This window comes from Drosophila eugracilis, unplaced genomic scaffold, assembly GCF_018153835.1.
Source record: "Drosophila eugracilis isolate 14026-0451.02 unplaced genomic scaffold, ASM1815383v1 contig_367, whole genome shotgun sequence".
Lineage (NCBI taxonomy): Eukaryota > Metazoa > Arthropoda > Insecta > Diptera > Drosophilidae > Drosophila > Drosophila eugracilis.
In genome coordinates this window covers 341,966-355,804 of record NW_024573224.1, presented here as the reverse complement: position 1 = coordinate 355,804, position 13,839 = coordinate 341,966, and positions in this window count along the sequence as shown.

Here is a 13,839-nt window from a genome sequence, read left to right as displayed (position 1 = left end):
TCCTGCGCCAGTTGCAACGATGACATTCGGTGGTCTGGCATATTGGGTTTTGTGTGGGATTAGTATTCGTCCGCAGGTTGGATGTTAGATTTCGGTTTCAAGCGAACATGGAATCCATCAAACAGATGGGGATTCGTTGATTGGTTGGGCAAGGAATGCCATTGGTGATCAGTCAAATCTGAATTGGTGAAATGATTAGATTATGCAGTGTTACAGGAATTCCAGAAATTAACATAGTTTGACGCCATGTTGTGGCTTCGAAACAGTGTTGGTAGATTCATCCATTATTTGATACTAAAGAAGAGCATTCTGTGGATTTTTGTAATGCCAGTTCACTTTGCTTTTCGCTAGCTTATTTTCCCGTCAGTTGGGTAACAGAAAAAAATCCATATGTTAATACAACCGAAAGCGAAAAGCTTTCCATACAGCGGATAACAGGGGGATCCTCACTCAGTGAGGAGTGTTCGGTCATCAGTCAGTCGGTCAATTGGCCAGGCCCAAAGGAAGAAAAAAGCCCAGCTGACATATATGGATGTAAACTTGGTTGTTGTTATTGTGTTGGCTGTTTGCTGGCTGGGCCTGCTGCAGTTTATGGCCGTAATACATTTCGCGCGAACACTCCTCTCGTCCCAGATAGCCTTTCACTCTGTTCGTTTCTCTTTAGCATTCTCAGTTGTTTGCGGCTTTTTTCGGGCGAAAAGTTATTGAATTGTTACAGCAGCCAATTGTGATATAAATCAATGACAAGGCGGCCGGCGAAATCCGTGCGTTAATAAATGGCCGAGTTCCGTGCGGTTTATTTAATTTGCCATAAATATGTATACATTTGGGATTCTGGCATAAAGTCCATCACTCAGCAGTTTGATTCGGTGGCCAGGCCATTGCTTAATTAAGGCCAAGCTGTGGGCTTCTTCTCTGATTTCCATCTGCAGCGGCCAAAAAACACAATCTGCCCACACCGAAAGTATTTTATTAGATTTCTCGCCCAGCTGAGCAGCCCCAAGATAATCAGCAGTAAAATATATATATATTCGTATATGCAAGGGGAAAAGTTGCAGTCAGATACAGTCGGAGTCAAGATAATAGCTTTCTTAATAAGAAAGAAAGAAAGAAATTACAAAGACTGCTTTTTAGGTCATCTTCAATAAATCGAAAGAAAATATTTAAAACATTTTAGAAATAGAATAGAAGTTCATTTCAATTTCTAATTTTCCGATCACATCTGTTTAACTGCTGGATCCTTTTGCACCATGGCAACTGCAACGTTCAACTCTTATTGGTTTAAGTGCCCCTCTGTGGAAATGTGTGCATAAATACAAAGGCTTGCCCAGTTTGCTTACGTGTGTACGGACATTTATTACGCTCCATAATCCGCAAAGTCTTATGCGTGTCTGTTTCTCCCTATCTATCCCCCCGCTTGAACCCTTCACCCTGCTGCATATGTGCAGTGCCCACAAATGGAACTATAATTAAATTAAAAGTTTTACCAGCAGTTGCAGCTCAGCAAAAAGAATGGTTGAAAAAGAGCAGCCAAAGTCCAGAGAAATTCCTTCTACTATTAAAATGAAATTATAAAGCAGGAACCGCACTAGAACTAACACAAAGAACTAAATGCGCTTTGTAGCGGTCATTGGTCCAACACGTCGTATACTTAACGCTATAAGCTGTTTTTCGGATTAGCCGCCGAGTGGTTTAAGTACATCGCAAGTTAGCAGTGGAAGTTTGAACTAAGGAAAGGGCTTTGTTTAGGGATAGCTTAAGTAAGCTTGAGTGAAATGCCTTAACTTTGTTAACTAATAAGAAGAAGTTACCTTTGTGTTTTTAATGTTAATTTTAAAAGTTGTTCTGTACTGCTGTTAGATTTATTAGCAAAACTACAGGCTTCTATGTTACTAGCACTTAACTCTACCCGCTTAATAGCCTTTAGACCTGAGGGCGTGGCAAGGCGGATTATTACCAGAAACTAGAACTGAAAAAAGAGCTAAGATAGATGGAAGTGCCCTTCACTTTTAAAAGTCATTACGATTGATTTTGTAATGATACCTAGGATATTCTGTTTCCTGAACTAAATTGATCACTAGGATGTAGGAAAATAGATTTAAAAAAAAATTTGAATACTTTTTTAAGCGTATTTTTAAATGAATTGGAAAATATATAAAAAACTTGGTAAGACTTTTTGTTTAAATAAATTTTCATTTTCAATTTAAACTCTATTCGCTGCCAGAATAGTAAGCAGAGACATTCTTGTACGAGTATTCACCCACCATACAGATGCATATTTTCTCGGCACATTTGTTGTTTTTCCAACTTTTAAAGGTTTTTCCCCCGAATAGGGGTCAGTTCTAAGCTGGAGGCTCCCTACTTGTTCTTCCCTTGGCTACCACTTGCTGCAGTTAGATTTAGATTTAGAGATATAGATACGAGACTACCGAGCAAGTGTGCGGCTATAAATACATATGTTTTAATTTCCGCACTTTTGGGTCAGTCCTGGGACCCCAAAACTTCCACTTCATTCCTGCATCTCTTTCGATCCGGCAGCCATGTCGAAATGAGGTTCGGATTAAAGGCAAATGCGGATGTGAATGTTGCGTGTTTCCGTTGCCCCAAACCTTTCCATTCCTTTTTCTTCTTGTGCCTCTTGTTTGTATTTATGAGCACACAATAACCAACACTGAGAAAAATATATTTGTAATTAAGCTAAGGTTTTGGTTATTTTAAATGCTAAAAACATGAATAGCTAAGTTATCGTTGATAATTCGCAATATTTTGATTCTATCTATCAACTTCATTGTGAAAATATTAATTGTTTGTGAATTTTGATCAAAGAAAAGTAAACTTTGCATTAAAATATTTTTGTTTTACAAGAAGATCACCTCTTTTTTTTCAGTGCCCACATTTCTGTAAGGGATAACGCACACTGGCCACTCGTATCCGTTGCAAGTTTTTATTTTTTTCGATTCTGTGTTTATGTTTTTGTGCGCACTTCAACGGCATGAATGTCCAATAACACACGCCCACCCACCCACACACACACACACGCAGCACACACACAATGCCACTTTCATAAACATAATCATGTGGCATACGACAACGGCAGTCCGAAAAACATCCATCGATCCTTCCGTTCTGCCTCTCATTTCTTTTCAGTTGCTCGTCTCGCTCAACTCGGTTAAATGACTCATGAAATTGCCGCTGCGACCCATTTTGGATCTGTATTAGTGAGGCTGTAAGTGTGTGTTTGTATTTGGTATGTGCGTGTGTATGTGTTAGTTTCAAGTGCTCGTTTATGGCAAAGCAATATTGTTTGCTCCTGCTGCCGTTCGGTTAATAATTTAGGCTTAAATACATACAAGCAACTACCCGGGACATTGCGTATACGCAGTGTTGGACATTTTGCCAAACTGTTGACACGTGCAAACACACGCACACTGACAGATTGGTATTACATGTAAATACACATGGAGAAAGTACTAAAGCTAAGAATGATTTATACGAAATTCGACTCAAATTTAACTTTTATTCCTCTCTTTATTCCTCCTTTCTATTTTTATTGACTTTTAGGCCAATATTAATAAGACTTTAATGATTTTATATGATAAAGATGTTAACCCTTATTTCTTAAAGTGCAGAAGTAGAAGGGCCTAAGTAGCCGCAAAGCCAATTGTCGAGAACAGAGGCGGCTGGCAATTTCGGGGGAGTGGCATATAAATCAAAGCGCGTTCCGAAAGCGAGTGCAAGAGGTGCGGGCGTGTTAAGTGGGCTCAAGACAGGGTTGATTGAGCGCGAACTTTGTGTAAGTGCGTGGCTGGTAAAAGGAGGGGGCGTTGCGGCGGGCTGCAGGTAGAAGTTTACCTGTCCTTGTGAGCTGCCGAAAGCTTCTCTCGCCTGTTTAAGCCACTTAAATGTAAATACAATTCTGGCAAACACAAAATAAAGGCAGTTGAGTATGAAGAACATATTTTATAGAAGGAAGTGGTTAGGGCAAAAATCTGAAGTAAATGTGTACAGTGGGAAAGTTTTCATTAAAACTTTAGTGATGAGAAATTTATAACGTTTCGCTTGAATATTCGAGAGAGCCTTTCTTTATTTGAGCAACCTCTGTAGCATTTTAAGTAAAGACAGACGGTATCTGATTATATTAAAAGTGATTAATTAAAAGTTTAAAAGTTTGCTTTTTTTATGTAATCGTATGGATGTGTAGGGTAGGTCCCAGGGTGGCTTGAGTTTGTTTAGTTTTTGTGGTTCAAAAGGTAGGTGAAATTGCTGGCAGAGATTCATTATACGGTCTATAATTGGTGGAGATTTCTTTTTAAGTTTACTTTGTTTTACGACCCTCGAACTTTGTTTGTTACCCTCGAACACGGTCTGCCAATTAATTAAATCATTGCAAATGCCTTAAATTGAGTGCGCAAATAACCAGTCGGACCTCAGACCACTACGTCTGCTTTTTATTATCGCTACCCAAGAAATTTTCAATCGGCATCACATTTATCATATTTCCGGCAGCTGCGATTTCCAAATATATAAAATATTTCAGAAAGATTGCAATCTGTTATTGTGTCTCAGAAATTTTTGATAAGAACAAAAAGGAGATTAAAGTGAAATACATCAAAGTACTATATATACCCAGGAACCAAGTAAACACACCAAAGTTTGATTGTAAAAACATTATAATTTATTTGTCACAATCATTTTATGTATATGCATATGGAATATATATATATATCTATATATATATATTCTAAATATATAGAAGAAACCCTTTAATAGGTGTAATAACTTTTAAGTTTGATTTTTTGAACAATCGAAAGCCTTGGCAAACGAGTGCACCTTTGGTAAGAAATTGTTAGTCATTTCATCAAACTCAAACTCATTTGGAAGATTCAACTGTTTAGCAGAACTCTGGACCAACGTCAACCAAGATAGCTGACTTAATGTTTTCGTAGTGAAGCTGGGCTGGATGTGACTAAAAGGTGATCCCTCAGCAAAGTAGGCTTCACGGACCAAATTAAGGATGATGACGATTATCTGTTGCGCTCCCAATAATTTCTCACTTTCGGAGTTCCGCGAGCAGAATGGATCTATTGTTAATACCTGATGATCGTCAAACATTTTAAATAGGGTACCATTATGTTGACTGCAAATATTATTCCTGTAAATTTCGAATATACGTAAAGCTATATTACAGCCTAGTGGAGTCATCCTAAATATGTCGTGAGTCTCATTTTCAAAAATCGAATCCGGCATTTCAATGTAAGGATCAATAATGATTTTGAATTTGTTAACATTTTTATTATTTCTGAACTCCAAAGCTTTCGCAAAGGCAGAATCATAGTCGTCTTCAATGGAAAAGTTAAGTTCCTTGTAGAAGTCGGTCACGTAATCTCGATGGTTGACGTTCTCAGGTATGTTATCAAAACTTAACGTGAATTTTTTCAAATTTTCTTGAAGATCTGAAATCTCCGATGTCGACCAGTTAAGTGAGTTCCTTTGCAGTCTTATTTGAAGTTGTTGGCGAATCGCTTCGAAAATATTTTGTACCTGCGTTTGGAACCAACTCACTTTTTCGGGTCCCAAAAAACGTTCTTCGTAGATAAGTTTGGCGGCTGAGTTGAGGTAACGGTAACAGTTGCGAACCCTTTCAAAAGTAGGTATTCTTATTGCCGTGGCTAACAGAAATCTAATCTCTTTTTTGGCACCCTTTTGGCCCCAGAGAGTTTTTATCCTGTTTATGTCTTTCGAACTCCATATGATGACTTTGGTGCTCTGCGGTATCGGCAGACCGTAAATTTTCTCAAGGCTTTTGCTCACGGAGACTCCAAGTGTATTCTCCAGTTCCTGCAGAGTTCTTTCTTCAAACCCAAAATCTGAGTATACAAAACTTTTATAACTCGTTAGACAGATATTGTAGAAACGCTTCACTTTTCCCTCCAGGCTAACCTCATCGAAATCATTATCCATTAGTTCGTCAAAAAGGTTTTGCATTTTTGCGATTGGTGAGTTCTTGGGGACGTACTTCGCTGAATAGTTTCGAAAGTTTTTGCAGGGATCCACACTTTCATCCATATAACCAAGCATTTCGTCAAGCAATAAAGTATTTGGATCGGTCCTGGTACTGTCCTTAACCTTTTCGACCGCAGTTACTGCACTGAAAAGCAGGAGGCTGCTGATCCAAAAAAGAGGTCTAGTTCTCGCCATCGCAAATATAAAACTGAAAAACCAAATAAGCAGCCGGAAAGCCAGTCGTATTTTGTAGAGTTCTTGAGAGGAAAGACCCTGAAAATTTTCAGTGATTAAGCTCAGCTTATCAACTGATACATACAAACTCAGAACTACATTTGAAAACAATACAATTAAGTGGTGATTTGAAGTTTTATTTAAACAAATTCTGATAAGGCATGTGTCTTAACACATCGCACTTTGTATTAGGAGTCAAGGCAGTGCGAGGACTGTTGAAGGCTTGCTGTCTTCAGGGTCCAGCTTCACGTTAAATTGAAATATATAAAAGAACAATGTATGCCCAAGAATCGAATAATAACACCAAAATTTGATTGTACACCATTACAGCTTATTTGAGTATACAATCTTTTATGTATATGCATATAGTGAAAAAATTCTGAAATAGGTATAATAACTTTTAAGTTTAATATTTTTGACAACCAAAAGCCTCGGCTAATGAGGGCATCTTTGGTAATACATTATCAAGCAGCTCATTTAGTTTGCAAACCTTTTCTGTAGCATGTTGGACCAACTTCAACCAAAATAACTGACCTAATGTTTTCGTAGTGAAGCTGGGCTGGATTTGACTAAACGGTGATGCTGCGGCAAAGTAGGCTTCATGGACCAAATTAAGGAGGATGCCGATTATCTGTTGGATTCCCAATAATTTCTCAGTTTGGGAGTTCCGCGAGCAGAATGGATCTATTGTTAATACCTGATGATCGTCAAACATTTTAAATAGGGTACCATTATGTTGGCTACAAATATTTTTTCTGTAAAAATTGATTATACCAGAGTTTATTTTTAATATAATAAAAGGTTATCCAAATTAACTCAACGAGTAGTTAGCTTACAAATACAGCTGTGTATGCAGACTTACTGGTTAAGTTGTCCGTCTTTTCTGTTTTGGGACCTGCCACAAAATGAGTCATGAACTATGTGCACCTCCCCCTTTGGCAAACATCCTTCAAAAGTTATCTGTGAATTTCACCACACGAATCCTGGCCACACACGCACACTAACCCACATCAGGTCAGGTTCAGAGGGGGAAGAAAGGGGAAAAGTGGACCGCAGGCTGCCTATATTTGCCTACAATGTGGTGCCATCAAATTACCGGTCTCATTTTCTATGCAGAGTCTATTATGGCCGAAAAATGTTGCCAGGCCAAAAATGCGACAAAAACTGGCGCTAAATTTCACACTGACACACACGCACCCAAAAAAAAGCAACGAAATACGAGAGCCACGAAAAATGTCCAACAGGAAAAAAGAAGAGGGACAAGGACAAGGAGCTGAAAGGAGGATAAGGATAAAAAAGTATTTCACATGCGTCGGACACCGCAACCGCAAATATGCAAATTTGTGCCTCGGACAGGAAAGCTGAGAATCCTCAGCTCGGATGGAATGTTGAACTTTGAACCGGCTCCTGACTCCTCCTGACTTGGCCAGAGTTAATGCGCTGAAGTTGGCATTACCCTGGTCCGAAAAGTCAGCTCAAAACAAAAAGCAACTTGCCAAAAATGAAAAAGTCCACGGAAGAAAAGGTTTTCGTGTGATGTAATGATATATTACATCGAAGATTTAAGGCGGTATTGGAAAAAAGTAAATTTATCTTTTCTTAGCTTTTCATGTTTTGTTTCTATTTCATAAATTTCAGGTTTAATTACATTTTTGATGAATTTTTAAAAGACAGTTTCGTGCGTTTGTTTCTTACAGTGCCTGTACTCTAAAAAAATACATCTTTTTTTATTTTTTAAAATTTAAGTTGGCATCCGACATCCATTCTGCTGATGATGGGGCTAGTAGAAAAGCTAAAACGTACACACACTCACACAGCCGTAAATAGGGGAAATCTCTTTCTGGTGCCAAATTGGCCAAAAGTCGAGGCTCAAAAATCTGGACCCAAAAAGCGGGCTTTAAAAAGCCATCAACGGACATCATTTTGGTGTGCAGAAAGGAAAACTTAAATTAGTTTATTTATGCTTTGTTTGGGCGGCACTTTCCCCAATATTTCAGCGTGGCCAAAAAGAGCGAGATAACTTTGTGGGAAAGACTTGGGCATTAAGATTTCACTGATTGAGTTGGGCTTTCTGCAGCTTTGTTTTGCCAATCCCAACTCCTCGTCTTTTTTATTTTTTTTTTGCCAACTTTCGTCTTAAAGTTGTCAGCGAAGATCTCTCTGTTGAGTGTCTTACACCAAAGACAAAAGACAAGCAAACAGTGCGTAAAATGTTTGAGAAGAGCGAATTAATTACACTCAACATCAGCCAGCTAAGGAAAAACCCTTTTCGCAGAGGGTGCGAGGGAGGGGAGGGGGGCGTGGCTTTTAATTGTGCCTTCGCATTTCCGCTTGCCTGGGTTTTTACCAGCAGCGACGCTAACTGCGAAAAAGTTGCGACGAAAATTTACTTAAGAATTTTCCCCATGCAACGCAATATTAACTTTGCCGCAGTTTCAAGCCAATGATGACTCAGTAATGATCTATTTGTGTGTTTTAGTGAAACATTTCCCCCAGGCTTTTAATAATTCATTTTAAACTATGCAGCTTATGGAGAGCAAACATGTCAAACTTATTTCAATGAGCTTATTTAATAAGTATTTACTTTTCACCACATGTAATAGTTTGATATTTTATTGACTTAAGTGATTAGAAGATTTGAATCTTTTGTTAGTTTATGTTTTATTTATTCCACGCTTTTGAATAACTTCATTTTAGGGGAGAAATCAAGACAAAACAACGAAATTTCCAATAATTTCCATTTAAGAAGTAAAAGGTATTAAGACGTTATACCTAATAAATCATTCTCAAGAGTATATACCCCACAACGACTTGCTGGGAAAACATAAATTAGCTTGCCTTTTTCAATATTTTATTTTGTCAAATTTTTCTTGATGTTTAATTTGGCGCAAGCGATTAAATTTCATCGCTCTCGCACTCTTGTTTTTTGCTGTCTTTACATTTAACAATTTTTTTTTCTTGATGGAGGACAACGCGTGGCCCGGCTTTTGAATCAGAATTTTATGGTGCGTGAGGAGTTTTTAGGTGGCAAATAAAGTTCGGGTTTTGGGCCAGCAGCTATAGGAGACTTGATTCCGGGGACTGACTGACATATCACTCGACAGGGGGCTCATGGCCACCTGTAAATGTGTCTGAGATATGGCCCTGGCAAATGACAAATTAGCAACATCAATTACTGAAATTTATTTTGCCAGCCTTGTTTGCCTTGCCACTGGGATTGTGACCCTGCTAGCCCTCCTAGCTCACTTTAGTCTGCCGCTGCCTACGAACTCATTTGTTGTACTTAATTTGGGTTCCATTCGTTTTGACATGCACTTGAAGAAAATATGTAGTTGGTTTAAGACTTTTAAGTTTAAAGGAAAATAATAATTATTTACATTTTCTTCTGGAAAAAACTGTTTTTATAAAGGTTCCATTACTTTTTCGTCTTCTTTTTAAACATTTTTTTGGTTTCTGAAATGGCATTTTTCATTTAGCCACAAATATTTCCCACCATTTTCCTCTATTTAGCCCATTGAGGAAAAAAGTTTTAAACAAAATATGTTTTTTGTTTGAGTGCCTGTTCATTTTTGTGGTCATGAAACGGAAACTGCACAAAAAAAGTCAACGAAATGAGCATTTTGGCATTGTCCTCTCCCTTTTTCACTATTATCCCCTATCACTCTCACCCCTCCCTTCCGGTCAAGTGCTTTAAAGGACTAAGGGTAGGTGGGTGGTTGTCCGGAAGTAGGTGGAAAGGGAAAGGGTTTGACTGAACCAAATGAGTTTTATGATGAGCTGCTGCGGCTGCTGTTGATTTACGTTTGTTTTGTTTGTGTTCCACTAGCTGAAAATGCTTAGAAGGCAACATCAACTAACTAACTGTTTTGACACACACATATAGCCATATATATATAGATAGATAGCCGCCCATACACATGCACTTGTCTGGGTGTCTAGTGATAACTGAAAACAAAAGTTTGCCCTGTGATTTATGTGCATTTCGGGTTTAACTTTGGCTTTAGCGTGAAATAGTTTAGGGATCCGCCATTTAAGAGTGGGAAAATGGGTCCACCAGCACTTCATAAACTCTTAATCATTATGAATGTTCAGGCTAAGCTATTTTAAGCTGCATAGCCAAAGCTTTAGACTTTACCAAAACTGTTGCTAACCTATAAATTGTAGTTCAAAAAGGGTACTTAATGCTGTAAATGTGATTGGTATTATAAAAGGTTTCTTTACTTATGTTTTTACTTAATAAACTATCTACACATGTTCCCTGACAAAAGCCAAGATAACTCCTACAAGGAGAAAGATTAAATGAATGGGAAATGTATGACACAGTAAATATCGAATAAAAAATTAATATGCTCGTCTATTTCTGTATTGAACACTTTTCCGTAATTCCCGGAAACTGACATTCAATCATTAACTACATATCTGGCTGCCCCAATCAAAAGCAAAGCCCAACTTCTATTTATATTTATCATTTGTATTCCTCCCCTTTTTTTACCCAACAACAAAACATTCACCAACATCAAGAACAACACAGCCAGACCATAGATTTCCACCCGAAAGAAACTCATATCGATGTCGCCATCGGAACGGCAAACCAATCAAACATCAAACAGTATTCCATCATTGTCAGCAGCAGCAGCAGCTACTCCCACTACCAGAAATATGGCAATATTTTCGGGGTATAGAGACAATGATGACCCAGAGATGTGGGGGTAAGGGAGGTGAAACATTTATGAGTCCATGTGACATAATGTTAAATATTCAAAGAGCAAATGTTGATGCATCCATCGGGCCAGTACCATTCATTGATGGACCCATTTTCCATGGCGGAAACTACAGTTTGCGGCTCATGAATTTCGTTGTCATTGGCCACAGTTTTGCTCTTCGCTGGAATCGAACTCTTTAGCCACTTCAAACAATGGGGCCGCCATTTATGCCACGCAATTTGTAGTACCCCTTACACTGGCCAAAAGTATTTAAAAATAGTAGAAAAAGTTTGAAATTTAACTTTGAAATCATGACCCCACACCCCTGTAAAGGCAATAAAGTTACAAATTTCTTATCATTTCTTTGATTTCTAAGTTTTCTATTTTATTTTCTCGCCATGTACGCTTTACTGCAACTTTTTCGATTTGCAAAACTATGTTTTATGAGATGCCAGATTGCCGAATGGCTGATTGCTCGATTGCAGAATTCAACTGAAGTGAAATCACTTGCACACGCTCCCCTTATTGACGCACATCCATCAGATTCACAAAATATATATATATCTATATATAGATTCGTATATTTGCCCACTTAAGTGCATTATATATAATTTGGTGTGTGTGCAATGGAGCTGAGCAAGCTGGAGCTGGAACATCTTGGCCAGCTTATCTATGGAAAATACACATTTAAATCTGAATCGATTTCGGTTGTCTGGCGTGAAAGGGCCAAAAGGAAAAGCGGGGAGCTGGTCGCTTTGGTCAACCCCTATCAACAAGTCTTTGGTCTAAAGCTCTTGAGCCACAAAATCCCTGGGTTTGGGTTTCCCTTCGAAACAGGCAGGACAGGAACACTCAATGTGTGAGTGAGTGTGTGATGGAAGGGGCGAATTTCAAATTGAGAAGCAGGAATCACAATCACCATTCAAGAGAGACATAAGATGGTGTTATTTTTATGCAAATATTACGCATATGACGTTAAAATCTGACTAAGTGGATGCACGAATGGGTATCAGGGGTGGTTTGGCTTTTGGGATAATGAAGTTATAAGATATAAAAATATTGAAAACGAGATTAAAGTTCTTGCATTAAAAGTAGTTTTAGCTCAATTTTCAAATAGCATTAGATGTAGTCGTTAGTTTATTTGATGACAAGACTTACCCTTTCTAATCTGAGGTATTTTTATACCCGTTACTCGTAGAGTAAAAGGGTATACTAGATTCGTTGAAAAGTATGTAACAGATAGAAGGAAGCTTTTGCGACCCTATAAAGTATATATATTCTTGATCAGGATCAATAGCGAAGTCGATTGAGCCATGTCCGTCTGTCCGTCCGTCCGTCCGTCCGTCCGTCCGTCCGTCCGTCCGTCCGTCCGTCCGTCCGTCCGTCCGTCCGTCCGTCCGTCCGTATGAACGCTGAGATCTCAGGAACTATAGCAGATACAAAGCTGAGTTAAGCATGAAGATTCTTGAGGTCCGGGACAGCGCAAGTTTATTACAGCATCCTGCCACGCCCATCTAACGCCCACAAATCGCAAAAAACTAAAATTGCTGAAATCTCAGGAACTATTGCAGTTAGAAAGTTGAAATTCAAAAGTATAATCTTTAGATGGCAGCGCATCTTATAGTGGTACTACTATCCGGCCAACCCACCCAACGCCCACAAGGCTCAAAAGACGGTTTTCGGATTTTCTAGAAAAGCTGATATCTCGGTAACTTATAAGAGATAGAAAGTTCGGATTAAGCATGTATGTTTCTATAATGCTCCCAATGCGAATTGTTTTTTCCAATCACGCCACGCCCACGAACGCCCACAAAACCCGAAAAACCAAAAATGCAAAAATCTCGAAAACTATAAAAGCTACACAATTTTGCTTAAGAACACGTATTTAGGAGATGCCTCTGCAACTTGCCACGAAGTTGCATCCGGCCACGCCCACTCTAACGCCCACAAACCGCGGAAAACTGTGGAGTCTATAATATTATTATGAATGCCTTCGTTTGACCTTGTGTAACTTATTTTTGTTAATATCTATCGACTTACAAAAGATTTTTCAAATCGGAACATTATTTCGCTATTTATGAAGAAATTAAGGTTATAAGGCTCCACATGGGCAGTGACGTCACTATAAGCATACTCAACATACTTCCTCTGACAATAGGTGGCGCCTTGTGAATTTCCACTAGCAAAATTTATATTTTAAAATTGTGTAAAACAGTAACGGGTATCTTATAGTCGCGGCACTCGACTATAGCGTTTCCTCTTGTTTCACCTGGATTGCCATTCCACTTGTTATTTGAATCATTGATTTCAATTTTTTTTTTACAAAACCAATCCATTTGTGATTTAAAGAATGTTTTTAGATTTTCTGTAAACAAAAGAGTACTCTGTGAGTGAAATGATGTGTAAATGTGAAGGGTATGTCGGTTGTAATTTGCATTTCCCTATCCCTTTTAATTCACGGGAAAATGCTTTTTGATTACAAACAAATTTGCATTTCTGGCGGGCCAATATAATTTCCGAATCACGTGATATATGTAATGGGACCAACACAAAATCACATGCGATTCAGTCATAATTTAGGGCACAAATTTGCCCTCTGCCACCATGGGTTAAACAAATACCGAGGTCATGTCGCTGGCGTCTTAAATAAATTAGCTTTGGTTATTGGCCAGGCCAGGCCATGGGCATTCGGCGAACTCGAGTGCCGTTTGGCATAATAATATTATGCGACGCAGATTGAAACAAATACAGCAAAGAGCGTAATTATATTTTGTTTGTCAACCATGATGAAGAAGATTTTGGCCTAAGAATGGGGTCTTAAATGCAGGCCAAACAAATCGGTCCTGGAATGCCAAGTGAGTTTCTCTCAATCTAAAGATATGAAAAGATGGTTTACTTA